This window comes from Anas platyrhynchos, chromosome 1, assembly GCF_047663525.1.
Source record: "Anas platyrhynchos isolate ZD024472 breed Pekin duck chromosome 1, IASCAAS_PekinDuck_T2T, whole genome shotgun sequence".
Classification (NCBI taxonomy): domain Eukaryota; kingdom Metazoa; phylum Chordata; class Aves; order Anseriformes; family Anatidae; genus Anas; species Anas platyrhynchos.
Window position 1 is genome coordinate 88,866,670 of NC_092587.1, and position 17,902 is coordinate 88,884,571.

Here is a 17,902-nt window from a genome sequence, read left to right on the forward strand (position 1 = left end):
TCCGCTTTAAAAGCTGTTTGCTGATACCACTTTCTCTTTATTTTCTAAAAGATATTTCAGACATTGCTGATAGCTGCCTGAATTACAAATGGTTGAAAAAACAGAGATGCTAAATAAAATAAGACTGTAATTTCTCTCATAGAGCCTTTTATTGCAAGATATCTTCTGAGACTCTTCAAAAGTCTTAAGGAACTGAGGTTCTGTGCAAGCTGCTCTGCAGATCTGAGAGTTGTATGTTTTAGTCTGAGCTCTGCTGAAGAATCACAGTGTGGCCTTTGTGGAATCTCTTGTGTCACCCTCTGCTCCAAAATGAGTCATGCCACCCAACACAGACACGCTACAAGGCATGTCTTACAGTTGAAACCATCAGGTAACAGATACCACACCACTGCAAGTGCTAAGCATTACTTTTTATTGCGTAACTTGCAAGTTCTTAAAGAAAACAAAACTCTGAGAAAATCTTTCCATGATATGCTGTGGGAAGAACTGAGTTTCTTCTTCTAGTTCTTCGAGCCAGTTCAAAGTTGGGTGGTTGCATGGCTGCAGAGGTGAGCCCAAGTTAATATGCCTTGTTTTCCAAGATGTAGCACTGTCCTAAAGTAGTCACTCATGGTGCAGGGTAACCTGGCTACCCCTTGGAATGCTAGCAGAGGAGGCCTGCAGAGAAGCCAGAATATATGGTGTGAGCATTAAATACAAGGGTTCTGGCATGGCGATTACGAGGGGTTTGAAATAGTCACCTTCAGTGAACCTATGCATTAGGTTTCCGATTGAAATTCTCAATTCCAATGAAGTTCTCAAGGAATCAAAAATGGCTAAACCAGATCCCTTCCCTTCCCTTCCCCTGCCCTGTTTCCAATGAACAGAAAATTCAGTAAACAAATCTTTACAACTGTTCTTGTCTTATACATATGGAAATCTGCTGTTCCTCCTCCCTTTTGGTGTTTTCTTCAGTGGAGAAAACAGTTTCAGCTTGTTCAGTTTTCCCTCATAGGTCTTGCTGTGCAGACTTCCACTTGTTCTTGCTCTCAGACCATTTCCAGCAATATTAATGTCTTATTCATGCACTGCAGTTGAGGCTTTACCCATACCTCACCTAGAGGCTGAACAGCTACTTCATATGCCCTAAATACTTGTTTGCATGTTCTGGTATGATTTCTCTTTCTACTAGTTCTAATGTGAACTAAGAGAGGCAAGTACTTTTGCAGATAAACCAAATGCCTACATTCAAATTCAGGCTAATAATCAAAATGAAAAGGGGGAAATGAGCTGAACCTGTGCTGTTACTGAGCTTAAAAGGAGATGGGAGTAAGGAGAGATTTCCTCCACAAAAGTAAACTAAGAGGAGAACCAAGAAAATGGCAAGAGAAAGAGCAGCAAAGTAAAAGTGAGATTCTTTCAGCTAAATGCAACAAAAAGATCAAGCAGCTTTAGACTACAAAGGTTGTCCCTTGCGGTTTGAGCTAGAATTGTTTCCTCTAAGATGAAACCCATATGCATCATACAACTGTTAATTCAGAGGGGGAATGTTTTTAATGTGTGTTCAGAGGGAACAGAGGCATTCAACTGCTGTTAATGCAGTTCCCTTTTGTATATAAACAGTGACCGTATCATGACCGCTTGTATTCAAATTGGGCTAACTGTAGACAATTTACTTAAAATATCACAACTTAACTGTGTAACAATAATTAAAGTTGTTTTGGCTGGTTTGATGTGGAAAAAAGCAGAAAATGGACTGGGGATTAAAGAGGAAACTGCAGAAGATCATGGTGTGATCAAGGGAATCAAGTGATCAAAAGACCTTTTCTTTCCTATGATACCAGGTATATTAATTTTGCCATGAATTATAGATCTGTGTTTTAGCTGAAAAGCCCCTGAATTAATTATGCTGCAACTTTAGCAAGGCTCCTCAAATGTTACACTGCAAGGTCACTCAGAGTTCTTTTGGCCAGCATGCTCTTTCTAAGGGTTTACTGTGGCAGCATATTTTGCTGTTTTGCTTTGAAACAGTGTCTCAGCAAGTATGGAGGAAGTATTAAAAATAAATAAATACAAATCCATACAAGGAGCTCAGGTAGAGCAGAGAAGTCTCTTAATATGGGCCAGAAAGTGCTGATCTGTAACAACTGAGGCTTTGGGCACTGAAAACTTAATGCCTTTACTTCTAATCTAGTGCAATGCCTCTGTGGAAATGAACTCTTAAATCTGCACTTAATTCTGACAACTTGTACTGAGGCATAGAAGAGATTTTTCTAAAGAAATATGACAGATCTGTTTCTCTGACCTGGTTATTGAGTTACTGAAGTCTGACATTAGTTGACTACGTGTCCAGTGATACGATACTTTGCTTGTCACTGGATAATTGCCTCTGCAGAAGGAGCAGTGCAGAACATATCTCTGAGCTCCAGCGTGTCCCTGTTTCTCTGCAGATTTGTGGAAGACTAAAACAATTTTCAAGAGTACAGTGAAGTCCACTAAAATGTGTAATCTACAGTCCTACTGACGGCTCCGTTTCCAACATGTGGCATTGTAAAGAATTCCTTGATGGAACATTTACTTAGGGTTGATTAGTTGGTAATTACCTTGTTAAACCAATATGCATTTAAAATTGTTCTTTGTTAAGTTGAGAGGCAGGATGTTAATTAAAAAAAGGAATGTTTCTTCTAACTTAAAAGAAATTGTAAATCAGACTGACTGTTTCCCTGCTAGACTCCTACAGCTCCTCTTCTGGAAGTGAGGGGATTGAATGGGAAGAGGCTTTGAGCATCATTGAGGTGATCAGAGTAGTCTCTAAGGTCCTGTCCTGAAGTACTGTGCTGCAGTTGTTTCAGCAGCAGTAACTTGTGTCTGAGCATCAGTAAGAGGATAGCAGGCACACCATTCATTTGTGTCTCCTTGGACACAGATCCTGGCTGACATACAGAGCATCTATGGATTTTTTTCCCGCATTCCCCATGCAACTCAAAAAACAGTTGGCCCTGTGTTTCCTCAGGCTTCTCACCCCCCAGTTTGTTGTCTTCTCTAAATATCCCCAGTCCAACACGATAGCCTGACTCAGTAGTAGTAAACCGGTTTGCAACTACGCACTAATTAAAAACTAATTAAAAGCTCTAATGTGAAACTGCCCTTAGAGGGCTGCAAGATCTGATCAAGGAGGCAAAGATTGGTTTTTCTATCCTCTTAGCCTGGCATGTGAAGCTGTTTCTTAAAGAATTTAAACTATGTAATTGAGGGTCTTTGTTTTGCTTTGTATTTTTCTTGAAACAGGACTAATATGGAAATTTAAAGATCTAAGTGGTCCCTTCTGAAAGTTCCTAACATTGCTATCAGTATCATTCCTTTTTATAAACAGAACTGTTACAGTTCTAAGAAATAAAGTATTCAAAGAATGCACTCATAAAAGATTACGCATACAATGGAATTTTTTAGCCTCAATGGGAACAGAAGGCTTTGTGAGTGTTTGTGTGCAATGAACATAATGTTTAAATCAATTTTTAAGCCGTTGCTAATGAAACACCACCCTTTGAATACAGGGCTGCGAGGCATGCTTATTAAAGATGCACAACATATCAGCTCCTGCCTGGCATATCAATGCCCTCGGGGTTTAGAGTGTGAAACACCAGTTCGAAAAGAACCATGCTAGAAGGGGAGGGGAGCAGGGAAACAGCCTGAAAAGCAGCTTGGAGTGATGTGAGATTTATTCCCTTAGCTCATGTTTTCCATAGTTTCATCATATGACTTGGCAATTCTGCAGAGCTGGTGTTAAATACATCACATAGGAGTGGGACAGAAATACTTTTGAGCCTTGGATGGGGACAGACCTCACAGAAATCACTTGACAGTTCCTACCTGTTCCACTTTTGTAGTCCAGTTTTTGTTTCTGTAGTGGTCTTCAGTCCCCAGTCGCATAACTGATCTGACCACTCCTTTGTGGGTTTCTTCAGGGGGGCATGTCTGCTGACACTGGCATTACTCTGATTTATCAGTGAGTGGGGAGGTTGGGGGTATCTTTTAGCTGCATCCTCCCTTCATGTACCTTTTGTGTTACCAGAAGTCCTCCAGGCAGATATCCTTCACAATTCAACCCCAGCATTGTTCAAGCTTTTCAATGCAGACATACCGTTTATGATGAACAGGGTATTTCAAAGTGTTTGGTGAATAGTTTAAGTGGGTACCTTCCAGCCTATAAGGTGTGTCCGAGTCATTTCCTCAGATAGCTGTGGAAGTTTGTTTCTCAAGTTCGCTATAAGGTTCACTGCCAGATGTTACGGGTTCTCTGTCTTGACTGGATAATTCTCAAGCTTACAATGAATTTTCAGTATGGGTATGTAAGTATTTCCATTGCAGACAAACCTTCTCAAAAACATCCCCAAAACCTTCATGCCATCAGAAATATTCTCTTGCACTCAAATTTGTTCCTATGAAATTTCATGAATTACAAGCAAAATGAGGGGAAAAAATCCACTAAGTAATTTTAGTAGTTTTTTATTCAAGTAAATGTTTAGATCAACTGTTGCACAATAGTTGCCCAGAACTACATGGAGCTGAGTATCTCTGGTATGAATTTATCTCTGGAATTTCCACTGGTTAGCAGAGGTTGTTACATACTCATTTCAGCAAGGATAACCCACTAGAAAATAAGCCACTGGGAAATACTGCATCCGTTTAGATTTTTCTTTGGTCTTTTGTTGTTGTTGCTTTCATTTAACTATCATTGCATCTGGTGAGCACATTCACTCAGGAAACAAACAAAAAAAAAAAAGCAAAAAGCAAAAAAAAAAAAGAAAAAGCAGAGAGCAAGTGAGAAGTTCCTGGAATGTTACAAGCTGCTGTGTCACTGGGAATAGCAAGGCAGACAGGCAGAGAGCTCCTCTCTCCAAAGCTGACACCACAGTGGGAAAATTTGATACTTACTAGGTACTGAATTGTCTGAAGCTATAACTTTGAATTAAATGTACAATTGTAAAGAAATGCTGAATATCCTGCTCTTCTCCTTAATTCATTTCTCTTCCCCTTAACTTTTATACACCATGCTTTTTAGGATAAGTTTTCTGAAATGCAATCTTTGAAATCTTATGGTCCAGATGGGCTTATGCTTTGTAAACATAAGGACTACTGTACATTTTAAAATGACCTTTTTAAAAATTATTATTTATTTACTTTAAACTGATGATCCCATTCAGGTAATAAATTACAGTTTATAAATGCCTCTTAGGATGAAGCAAAGATAGCCTTCTGCGCATTAAAAAGACAGAAAGGATTTCCACCAGCAACAAACCTGGAAGTGTCCTGAACCACCACAAAAAGCAAAGCCTGGTTCCCATGCTGTCCTGTGCACCATCTCTCCCAAAGAATGTTGTCTTCTGGCACATGTAGCTCTTTTAGCCTACAAGGACATAAGCCATTGCCTAACTCAAGAACATGCATTGTCCTTAAAAAAAAAACCAACACATCAGGATTGTATGCTGCTTTTCCCAGTCTTCCTTTTCCTCTCCCTCATACCAAATATATATATATATATATATTTTGTCAGGTTTGTTTTTAAACAAGCTGACAAGCAACTCTGCATGCTTTCTGACAGTTTTCCAAAAGGATAAAAACAAAGCAAAACTGAAGGGAGGTGTACAAATGAGGGGGTCTCAGTTGTATTACCTGTTTCTAACCTTTCCTTACCCACTCCTCAAAGGGCTGACCTTTAGCCTTACAATGTTCTCATTTTTTGGCTGGGATAATGGTGGAGGTCCTGGTTCTCTGCTCCGCTGAAGTAAGCTGAAAGGCTTTCCTTGGTTGATCCTGATGAATGGATGCATTGTAGAGGGTCACCTCTCTTGACAGTTTGTCTTCCTAATATGACTATGTTCCGCTGTAAGCAGTAACTTTTGCTTCATGAGAAAAGTCATTTCAAGAAGATTAAAACATTACTCTTTCCAGCTCAAGTTGAATATAGGGAGAGAGAAAGAAATGACAAAAAAGAAGCGTTAATCCATGCAAACATACCTGCAGGTTTCTGTAGAATTAGAAATTTGTGACCTCTCTTCTTGCTACAAGTGCAAACTGAGTAGATCCAATGAAGTCTGCAGAGTTCCTGTGGTGTAAACAAATGTTGTCACTTGGTCATGTGTGGTTCTTCATCCCTCCCTCCACCCAAGTGCTAGTAACTGTTGCAACGGCCAGGAGAAAAATGTTCAATTTTTTAACCCGAATATGTGTTTGCCTAATGTTTTAAAAACCACAACTGAGTTTTTGGGGTGTATCCACACAGTGATGGTAGTTGCACCCAAGCCACAGGGGCTGCTGACAGCCTGGACTGGCGGCCATTTTGTTGCATGGCTGTGGGCCGTTAGTTCTGGCGGCCATTTTGTTGCATGGCTGTGGGCCGTTAGCGCTGGCGGCCATTTTGTTGCATGGCTGTGGGCTTCGAGCTGAGGTGCAACCTTGTGCTGCTGTCTGAGCAGCTTCTGGTGGGGAAGTTCACACCGGGGCTGCACCTGAGCATGGAAACATGGCCTCTGATGCTTTAACAGCCTCAAAGCCTTCCTGTTTCAGGGAACGCATCATGAAAAAAATTGTGACTTTTTTGGCAAAGCTGGATGGCTTGATTTTCCCATAATGTTCACTGCAGACAGGCTCGCCAGCTTGTTAACAGCACCTGGCTGAGGTGGCTTCCAGAAAGAAGGTGTGCTCCACAGCACTGTGGTGCCTGCCACCTTCGCGTGGATGCCAAGCGTTGATGCGGGTGTCACACTGCAGCAGCAGACGGCTGGTAAGCAGCTGGGTGTGGACAAAGGGCCCCCACATCGCCCCTTCCCTCCTTGGGCGACCGCGGGGGCTACAGGCGACCCGCACTCAAGCAGAGGAGCTGCGGGAATCCGCAGATGAGCCGGGTCCCTTCGTTCCTCGCCCTCCTTCGACGGGAGGCTCCTCAGACGGCAGCTCGCCCCGCTGCTGAGGCAGGCGGCGCGGGAGGAGCCGCGGCAGGGCCCGGCCGGCCCCGCTCGGCCTTCGGCCCCGCCAGGTGGCGCCAGCCCCCTCCGGCAGCCGGCCCTGGAGCGGCCCCGGGGAGCTCGGCCGCCGCCGCGGGCTCCTGAGGCGGAGGCGCCCGGTCCGGCCCTGGGGAGGAAGGTGCCGAGCTGAGACGCGCTCGTGGGCAGAAAGGCGTGTGTTTTACAAAGCCTTCTGCTGGGAACAGCTTGGAAGACGAGGGAAGGGCGACTTTCTGTAAGGTCGCAGAAAGAGCAGCAGCGCAGAGCTGCAGCGCCCCTTCTCTGAGGTACTGATCAGGCTCAGGGGTCAAAAATGCAGTGAGATTTAAATCTAGTAAAGTTTCGATAAGATGTTTTGAAAATTTCTGTCTTTATGAAACATGAGTTGGATTCAGTTATGTCAGAAGCAGTTTTTATTTTGCTAATCAAGAGGGCTGCCATGAAATGGGAACATTGTCTTTGGTTGTCATGGTGCTCAGTTGCCTTTTTAGCTTAATCACAGTGAGGCTGTGCTGGTTTCTCATTTATACATTACACATCTGTTTTCTTATTTGCTAGTTATCATAAAAGCTGAAACAAATTTTGTTTGCTTGGCAGTTGTTTATACGTAGATGAGATCCACTTTTCATAATTTTTAACAAGTACTGAAACATACGTATAAAATAAGTAAGGAAAGTCCTACTTTACTGTTTAGGTCTAAGGCCCACAGAGAGAAGTTGAATGTTGCAAACTGTTGTCCGAATTTGCACTAATTTTGCAGTGGCTGATAAGCACTGTATTGTACTTCTTAGAAACACCTGAACTTCCCAGAAATGGCTGAGGCATTACAGTGGCAAAACAACACAGTTTTTTGGACTTCTGATGAGTTTGAACTTGATGACAAACTCAGACATTAATGTGTGCCTAATGCAACATCTAACATAACCTTTCTTTAGTTGATTCCTTTGGTATGCTTGTGCAAAATGTTCCACATTGCTGGGGTTATCTTTTCTGTAATCCGTTTGTAGGTAGCAGTCTTGTTAGTGCTTTGCACTGTTAATGCATGTTCTTATTCATTTCTTCCAAGAATAGAGGCTTAAATGAATTCCTGAGGAACGATCAGTAAGACTTCCCATAGGATTGTGAGGAAGTTGCTTCTCTGTGCCTTGTAGTTGGCTTAACTGTAAAATGGCAATCGTGATGTTTTATCCATTGGAGAGGTCAAGACTTGTAGGTGAAAAATGTGACTGTAAATCCAGATCTTTAGGAATAGATGAGTTGGCTTTATGCTGTCTAGAGAAACAGAATGAAAACTCCACCCTTTGGAGGTAACTGATCCTGTTTCTCTGAAGCGTTTGGAATAGAACTGAAGTATTTAACATGTATAGAAATCTACCCAAAGGCTGTACAAGCTCGCAAAGTGTCAGATGGGCCAAGCTCACCAAATACATGCAAAATTCCAAAAGCACTTTGGAAAATTCTTACTGTCCTTCCACTGGCAATGTTGACATTTTCATATCCCTGCATAGAAATGTTTATCGTGCATAAAATTATTACAATATGGTATTTATAAATATAATTTACTTCCTCTCACTGCTCCAGAAAGAAAGGAGATTAACGTTATTTGTCCATGCTAATTTTTTACCATTGAAGCATTCAGCTTGAACGCTATAAACATCCTTTAATCAAAATACTGTGGAATATCGTAAGTGATCATGGCTAAATTACTTCTGTAACAGTGAATTAAATAGACTCTTGTTTCCACAGGATTTTTATGATGAGAACAAGGGTGGTGATGATGATTTCCAGTTAAAGTTGATTACTTTTGTAACTTACCAATTTTTTTCGTACAGATGCTTGTAACTTTCACAGCTTTCAGGTTGAATTGCTACATTCTTGCTTATAGACATGCAAAAAAATGTGTCAGGGAAACTTTCAACAGGACAGGTACAAAGTAACGCTGAGGGTAAATGTTAGAACAGGCATGGTGAAGAACACTTCCACTGTTGCTATCAAAACATATCTGTGCATATGCTTATCTTAACAGCAGTTCAGCTACAGATGTTATAACTTGCCTTTTTTGTGGTTATCACTGAGACCCAAAACTTTGAAGACTAGGTTTTAAAGTTGGAAACACTATGTTAGAATTTTCAGTACCTTTTTATTTGCAAGCAGTGCCAAGGACAGAGGAAATACTGTGCTTTAGCAGCATCTCTGTACTTACTTTAGATGGGCATAAAAGGCAAATTGCAAAGGGGAAGGAAAAAAGCAGCACTTTTAAAATATATTCCCCATCTCTCATGTGTTTTCCTGTTGATCTTCCTCATGTAATATTTAGCTCTGATTCTTCAGATTGTAGAGAAATGCTTTTGTGCATTTTTTTTTTTTTTTTTTTTTTTTTTTTTTTTTTTTTGTGCAAACAGGTTCTTTAAAACTCTGACAGGCTTTCACGAACACTTTAGGAAAGCTGTGAGTTTCAGTGCCTCTGGTGATATACTTAGTTAGGAAGCTTACAAAACCAAACATAAGTGTTAGAACAAAGACTCCTGATTTCTGTTTCTCACTTGGTTATCATCCAGCCATATAAAACCCACAAATGACAGGCATCCATTTGGACTGGTTGTTACAAACTCTTCACAGGTGGGAAAACTGAAGTTCAGGAAAATCACAAGAATCTGGTGAGAAGGGAATCAGCATCTGAAACAGGATGCAGCTCTGCTGTAGGCAAGGTTTAACCCCCATATGTCAGCTGTTTTCTTACCTCTGGGCAAATTGTTTAGTCAGTCTCTGCTTTCTTACCTGAAAATGGAAATAAAAAATGTGATTGAAAGATAATACCACTTGGTTGTTTAATATAACACTCCTCCTTTGCTTCCTTTTCCAAGTAATTGTTGACTATATGAGGAAGCCTAAGGAAGACCCTATGGTAAGTTGTAAGTTAACACATTATGTAACACAAAGTTCAAATGCAGAAAGTTTCAGTACAATCCATGTATTTTTCATATGTGGCTCCGTCCTCAAGTTTCAAAGAAATACATATTCAAGCCAAATTTGAAGAATTTCTTTTTGGAACTTTCACACCGAGGAACTTATTCAACTTTTCCAGCAGTTTAGAAAGCCATGCTTTTGAAAATTTTTGTGTAGGTTGCTCGTGTCGACATTATTGAAGTTGTTAATCATTGCTTTTCATTCTGCTCTGAAGCAGAATACTGCCCTCTCAGACTCTACAGATTGCTTACTGCTGAGCTAGAAGATGACTTTCTTCAACAGGGATCCCATTTTTCTTACTGCCTTCTGCTATCTCCCCGGTGTCTCAAAAATCTTTTTTAGTATACCGTCTCTGGAGGTCAGCCTAGTGTGCTCATGGCCTGCAAAAGATGAATCAGGAACACTGTCGTGAGAAATGCGTTTTGAATTTAGCTACCTATTGAATATGTATGTGCCAGTTTAGTAGCTCCATGAGAGATACAGTATCATATGTATCCTAGGAGAGCTGTTGTAGCCTGTCCCTGCTTCATTTTGGTTGTGCTGCATGTATAATTTCATAAATAAACATTTATTCACAGAATGTAAATTTGGCTGAATCATTCCGCATATGTGAATCATTTATTCTTGAACAGAGTAACATTCAGTATTCAGTAACTTAAATATTATATAACCACTTCAAAACTTGTCTATTTGAAGGAAAAAAGAAAACACAATTTTCTTTTGGCCTCTTTCCTTCATTTCCGTAGCAACCTTTTCAATTGCAATTCTTCTTTGAAACACAAAAACAGCAGCTCCATTTTATTCAACAGAGCTTTAGCTTGTGTTTATCAAAGGCATAGTGGAAAAAAAAATAACCTTTTACTGTCTTCTGATTCTTTTATCCTGTAGAGATGACACAGCTCTGAAAGGACTGAAATTATGTCACATGTACCATCAGAGCAGTTTAGTAAATTTTTACCATTTACGACACAGGAACAAACCAAGTGATAGCAGAAACCTAGCAAGTGTCACTGAGTCACATTAGGAGCATCAGTTTGTCCAGAGAAGTATGTCCAACTCCTCTGATACTGTCAGCAATATAAAAGAAAGTAAATACCTTGTATGATTTGCAGAGCACAGACTGACCTTACATGCTCTGTGAATGATTTTGTTCAATTGCAAGTCAATACAATGCATTACTGGAAGCAAGGAGCTTTATGGAAACAGTAGAGTCCATTTTGCAACTGTAGCCATCCATGACTAACTGCTGACTGCAGTGGTACACATTTCTAATCCTGAGTTTGCACACGTGGGGATTTATATTAGGGTAAGGACAATCACATTTAAAAAAAAAAAAAACAATCTTAGATTTTGCAGGGCCTTTTCTGCTGTGAGACAACAACATGTATAAGGCTTTGTGCCTTCATCTTTTTTGGAGTATTTTCACAGAAAAAAAATTGTCAGTTGGGCTCATCTAGCAGGTTCTCGCATATTTCTATTAGCTGCTGTTGTTCTCTTGGACTAGCAAACTTGTGGCCAGTCTTTTTAAGCTAAACTGTTGTTTAATTCTAACAGTAGAACCAAAGCATCACATTAGAGAAACAGGGTATTAAAATTACATCAAGTCTGTTCATAGTTCACTTTTCCAAAAGCCTGCCTTGGTTCTGACTACTTCTGAGGCATCCTAATAGGTATACCCCTCCCTAATTTTTCATATAGAAGACTTTGATTTGTCAGTCTCAAGACATAATCTGTCTCTCTCACTTTCTCTCAAGTTCACTTCTTGAAAAATTCTTGAATCCCTGGGTTCCTGCTCTTGCTGCAAGGGCTACTTATCTCTTGGGAAAAAAACAGTTCCATCAAAAAAAAAAAAAAAAGTCTTGCCCTAAGTCTCAGGTGAAGAGTGTTAATCTAGTCCCACCTTCATTTTCTAGCTTGACTGTCTAGCTGTTATGGTGGTTCAATAGCTGTATGCCATGAAGATCACAGTGAATGGGATTCAGGATTCACAGGCAGCTCCAATCAGTTACGGAGGAGAAGCTTGTTCTTTGCTTTTAGCCAAAAGAAGTAAATAAAGAACGCAGTATGAAATGTTACTGATGTTTACTCTCAAGCGTAAGTCTAAGTAGGGAAGGCATAAGGAGCTACACTGACACACTGCAATCGGTCAGTCTGGGATCTGCCTCCCTGCTATGTTTCAGGGTGAGCAGGGGATTTCAAGTGTTTAGGTGATTAGAGATCAAGCCTGTATGAGACTCAAAGGGATTTTGTGCATTTAAGTCCTCTCTGGACACAGTAGGCTACACTATGATGCTTTTTTTTTAGTCCATAATATTAGAAAACCGCAATGTAGCAGCTTCTTTGAGCTGAACTGTACGTCTGCTATGGTACTGCTGGGCTTGGAAAAGCGCAGTAGGCCAGATGCATGTCTAATGTGGCTAGGCTCAACGATCCTGAAAATAGGATGTGGTTTGATCCAAAGTGGGAGATATTAGCTTAATTTTCCATCTGCAAAAGAGTTCCACTGTTGTTTACATTGCTTCTCTCAACCCTCCTCAGCCCCAACACTTGGTACAGTTCTTTGGAAGGGGGTCATTTGCCCTCTCCTTGCACATGACATTCCTCTGCAGCCTCCCAGGTCTCCGAGAGCCCCCTCTGTTCCCTCTTACTTTACCTTTGCAGACCTTGGCACTCTGCTAACTATTCTTTCGGGCCAAAAAGCTCTGGATGTGGCTCCCAGCAGGGCCATTCGACACTGCTGTTGAGTCAGGCAAAGGGCTGAATACAAACCATGTGCTGCTCCTGCTCCTTGTTACACAAGCTATGCTTCCTGCCTCCCCACTGCCCAGCAGAGCTTGCACTGCAACTCCTATTTAATGAAAACATCTGACAAAAAATAAACGGTCTGTTATCAACTTACGACTTTAAAGATGGTCTTTAAGCCATTCAGCTGTCTCAGAGTCCTGCTTATTTGATCCTCAGTTGCTTCTGTATTATACCTGCTGTTTCTGGAGCCTGGTCCAGTGTTATGTGATCAAACTTAGGAGGCAGGAGTAGGCAAGGAATTGGAAAATGTTTTTTTCTTCCAGTAAGCAATTACCTATTATGTAATGACTGTCTTCCGAAACTAGTACAGTCTGTCTGTATTCCTGAAATAATATGGTATAATGGTACAGTGCATAACATGTATACTGAAAACTGGATTTTGCATGGATGTATACAGGAAAAAGAATAGGCATGCAGGAAAAAACATGGTGTGCAAAAGTGGTATTCTGCTTTTGCAAATGTGGTCTGCTACCCAACGGAAACTTGATGCTTTTCAAAAGTAAACATTTGAAAAATATCTTTATTGTAAGCCAGGTGTTCTATATGTCTTAAAAGGTAGCCAGAAGCTCCTCAGTGGCATAGAATACTCCAAGATCTTCACAGTTTAAGAGGGCAGAGGTTGAGACTGATGACATTTCAGGATGCCAAAGAACCAAAGGCCTCTGTAAGTGAGGCTGCATACAATAATAAACCCTGAGCCCCTGGATGGTAATTTGGAGTTTGCGGGAAGTGAGCACTCCTCCTCCTCAGCCCAGTGATGGGGCAGAGCTGCCACAAGCCTCCTCTGCATAAAAAAAGGCGGAACAAAGTTACAGAAAAGCTCAGGGAATGGTCCAAAAGACAAAGGCTGAGGCTAGAAGGGGCCATGTAGAGAGGGCAGTGAGGGACGATGGTAACAGAGAAAAAGACACCGTGAGATTTTGATCCAAGAATATGAGTGACATTGACAGGAACACTGCAGAGAAGGGGAGGGAGCTGTCTGCAAGATGCACAGCAGTGAAATTGAGAACACCTGATACTTACAGCTGGCTGTGTGATCATGGCAGAGTCTTTTCCTTATGCCTCAATTATCCAACTATAAACTGGGAGCTTGTCTCCTAGGGAGTATTTATATTATTCTGGGTTTTGTTCAATAAGGTGTAAGAAAGGAATACTTATTGAAATCTTGTCTTCAGCAAAAGCCTCAGTGAATTTGAGAATTTCACTGGCAGACATACGGGCACTATAATACTCCGTAGTATTCTGTATCAACTATGATCATTTTAAGGCACTACATGCATTCATGTCTCAGATTCAGTTAGATCATTCCTGAACTTTACAGTGTTCTTGTTCTAAACCCATAGGTACAAGGCAAATCCTTAATATTTTCCATTGTGTCAGCTGGTGCAGACACTCTCTAAAAATCAAAACGTTTGCTATGCCATTTTTCCTGCCAGCATCTTTGAATGCTGAATGAGCTAAATTTCATATTTAGGAGCCAAAATAAATATTTCTGCCACTTACTGCTTGGTATTAGCCTGATTCCACTGTAAGCTACAGTAAAGATGTTCCTGGAAAACAAAATCATTGGCTGATGATCATCTTTCAGAATATATTAGAAAGCTGGATGTGTCCTGACCATCAGGGGCTACAGGATTTAAATGAAAATAGATCAAGAAGGTTTCTATAGTGTGTATTTGTAGATGCTGACATGCTGGGGAGTATTTGTTTCACCTACTGTGAGCTGTCATACAATACAGACAATTAGTCTAGTCCCTTGCATAGGCTTTTCCTGTGGTCAGCAGAGGAAGATCAGCAGCTTCAGAAAGCAATTACTCTACGTACCTTTGATGACTATGCTGGGATCAGATGAATTTCCCTGAAGTGTCTGTTTCATTGGCTACAGAGAAAGCCTATACAATCAGCCAGGTCTAGACGCCTGAGTGATGTAAGTGACTAGAGTTGTCTATGATAAATCCACCTGGTACTGTAAGTGTGTGTTCATACACAGCACCGAAAATTTGGAGAGTGCAGAAAGTGCAAAGTGGTATGGTGTGGTATAGGGAATTTATTGTTATATGCAGCACAGAGGCATCTTACCGTCAACTGTGGTTTATCCCAAATTTGTCCCATTTCTGACTTTGCCTCTCAAAGTGGAAGGGAGCTCTCTCTGACTGCAAATGCATCCTCACACACCAGGAACAGTTTCTTCTGCTGTGTGATGTAGAAAATTTGTAAGTCTGTATGCTTGGATATGATCCATCATGCCCCAAACTCATGCAGAATTACTGTTTGATCACACCATGTCTATTTCAGAAAACATTTTTTGGGATGCTACAGTATTTTGCACAAACTATTTTGATGAAACGCTGTGTGATTTTGCAGATACAAACTGAAGTGGATATATAAAAGGAAACCAAACTGATGAAAAATTAACCTGTTGTCTATAAAGTGTTAGTCTCAATGTTTTGCATCTCTGACTGATATTTTATAAAGTTAAGGGATTGTCATAGAAATTATTTGATAGTAATTAAGTAATAAAATAGATATTAATGATGTCAATGGTAACATGTCACTATCACAGGTGTAGTTGGTAGCAGTACCTGTCTGCCCCCATTCTCCCCATAATAAGACATTTCTTTTCCTTGTTTTATAACTTTGTCAAATTTACACAGTTTGGGCTGAAAATTTCCACGTCAGGTGTCTGCCCGAGGCTGCTTATTTTGGAAAACTCAGTTCAGCTATTTCCAAAAATAAGACTAGAGGAAAATATGTTACTTCTGACCATGTTTAAAAAGCTGTGGCAAACCTTTCCCTGAAAAGCTCTAGAACTCAAATGCCTTAGGGCACAGATGAAGCATTTTCTGGGGTGATGAGGCTGAAAACAGAGAGGAAAAGCTGCATGTCGATAGCAGGACTTCTGTTGTTCCACTCAACACTGAGCACATATGGTCAAGCTATAAGCCTCCGAGAAAGTATGTTTTGCATGGGCTTTGAAAAGGCTTGCTTGAATTCAACAGTGTAATATTTCCAAAATCTCTCTCAGTACAGGCTATTTTGCACCTTGGGGGTTGGCAAGACTTTCTTTGCAACTACAGATGTGTGCTGTGTCTGATTTAGGTCAGGGCAAGGAAAAGAAATAATTGAACCCGCATTGGTACAAGAGGAAAAGATTTAGAGCAAAGATGGGAAGAAAAGTAGGGCAGAGAGAATAGAGCTGGTTGAGATTTTGACTCAGGCAAGGGAGGAAATAGGGAAGTAGACAGATACTCAAGTCACTGAAACACGAAGGCAGAACTTAGCACTGTTGGGGAAGGCAACAAGAACAGAGGACCTGGGAATGAGGAGACAGATCTGGCAGTAAGATGTTATTTGAGGCATGAACTGGCATAGCTGGGAAAAAGGCTGAACAATGGCAATGGAGATGAAGGGGACAGAGACACTAGAAGTGGGGCTCAGGGCAGGTGGTAGGAGTAAGACAAGGAGCTGAACAAGGAGACAGATGTGAATGATACTCATACATGGAGATGGGATGAGGGGATTATCCACAGCTAGTCAAGGAGACAGAATTAAGGAGGGAAGATCTAAAGGAATGAAACTAGGAAGATGAACCAGAAGATGGACTCTGGAATGGAATCTGAATCCTTAGGAATGGCCTCTGGGAATGGACAAGTGAAGGAAGAGAAACTCCTCAGACTTGGTCCTAAATATAAGCAAGATGCTTAAGTGATCAAGGACCATGTACTGCTGCTTATTTTATCTATGCCAAAGCTCTGAAAAGTTGATGGGCTTCTGAGGATAATGAAGGAGATGAGATATGCCAGGGAACATGTGCTTCTACTGAATCGTTCTCCCAGTTTCTGCAGGAGTAGGATGTCCTACTCTTCAGCACTCCCTTTGGCAGTCTGACATGGTCATGCCATTTCTTCCCAGGCCACCAGCAGTTTCCTTAGGGTGGTGAGAAGCAGATACTGTCAGGGCCCTGAACAAAATGTCCTTGTCTTTTTTGCAGGTTTGGCTGCCTGGACTCAAGGTCAGCTTTGCTAGTGCAGCTGTCTACAGCTGGCCATGAGTCAGAGGGAAGCCTTGGCACAGTCTTGCCCACTTTTCCTTTGCAACTGCTTTTAAGCTGAGGCTTTTTGCCTTGATTCTAGCTTGAGCTTCATTGCAGCTATACCCATGCCTCACCATATCTGTTGTTCATCCTGACCTGCAGACTTGACTTCCTGGCTTGACCTCAGACCAGCTTCATTTCTATGGACTTGTCTGGCTGTCTGGGCTCTAGGCTGTTCTCCTGTCCTGGGATGCCATAGGACTGCATCCCTTCTTGGTGAGGGCACTGCGGCTGCTTGCCTCTCTCACCCCAGCTTCTGGCTCCCCTTCCCTTATGGAGCTGCACCACCCTTGGTGCTCCCTGACAGTTCTGAGAAGTCTTCAGGTGGCTTTTCAATAGGGTAGGGAAGTGAATCTATAAATAATGCCTTAACATGGTTTGTACCAAGCTCACATATGAGGCTGGAGCTCATTACATTAAAGGATGTTTGTTCCTGCCTACAGAAATGGCAATCTCAGTAAATAAAATAGAAAGTAGGAGAGAAAAAAGAGGGTGGAGGACATAAAGATGTGTGAAATCATCTACATCAGGCCAGCTAAAGAAACAAATTATAATCCAGGTTTTTGGGCTCATATATGGATCATGCTGGCAACAGTCAGAGACATGAAAAATGTCCTTACCTGAAATATCAGCTACTTACAGCTGGTCTTTGACCTTTATGTTGTTAGTTAGCTATTTTTTTCGTAGGACAGACAAGGAGTCTGGTTTGAGGCGAATCTGAATAAAAGGGGAGGGTGTTGTCTTTACAAATGAGATCAGGATGCAGAGCCATAGAAGTACACCCTTCTCCTTGCTGGTAACCTATTGCTGGCTTGACTTGAGATTTCATTACTATAGCTTTACACCAGCGTAGTCGTGGCAGTAACACTAGGAAAGAACTGGAATTAAGCCTTGGCAGATCAGGAAGAAGTGTTCTGAACATTTATCCTACTATTTTAGGGGTAAAATAGTATGTTTTCATAAACATTTATCACGTTGACACTTGCTTTACTGCTTGAAGCAATTTTTTTTCAAGTTCTGTTCAAGAATGTAAATGTCACTACTGTGTGTCAGC

At 41.2% G+C, this 17,902-nt stretch overlaps 2 long non-coding RNA genes across 6 annotated transcripts in view; one reads left to right on the forward strand and one right to left on the reverse strand.

The window, feature by feature from the left end:
• LOC110353218 (uncharacterized) overlaps positions 1 to 17,902 on the forward strand; it is a 234,280-nt gene that overhangs the window by 67,633 nt on the left and 148,745 nt on the right. The gene's annotated exons all lie outside the window — the stretch shown is intronic.
• LOC110353226 (uncharacterized) lies at positions 398 to 7,151 on the reverse strand. Of its 5 annotated transcripts, XR_011803345.1 has the most exons (5): positions 6,650 to 7,150; positions 5,998 to 6,085; positions 5,653 to 5,882; positions 5,279 to 5,386; positions 398 to 657 (listed from the first exon to the last, which is right to left on the reverse strand). It is a non-coding gene; the product is annotated as an uncharacterized lncRNA (long non-coding RNA). The 5 variants fall into 5 exon arrangements; XR_011803346.1 differs by having other exon boundaries at positions 5,664 to 5,882; positions 5,998 to 7,151; XR_002403472.4 differs by having other exon boundaries at positions 5,674 to 5,882; positions 5,998 to 7,148.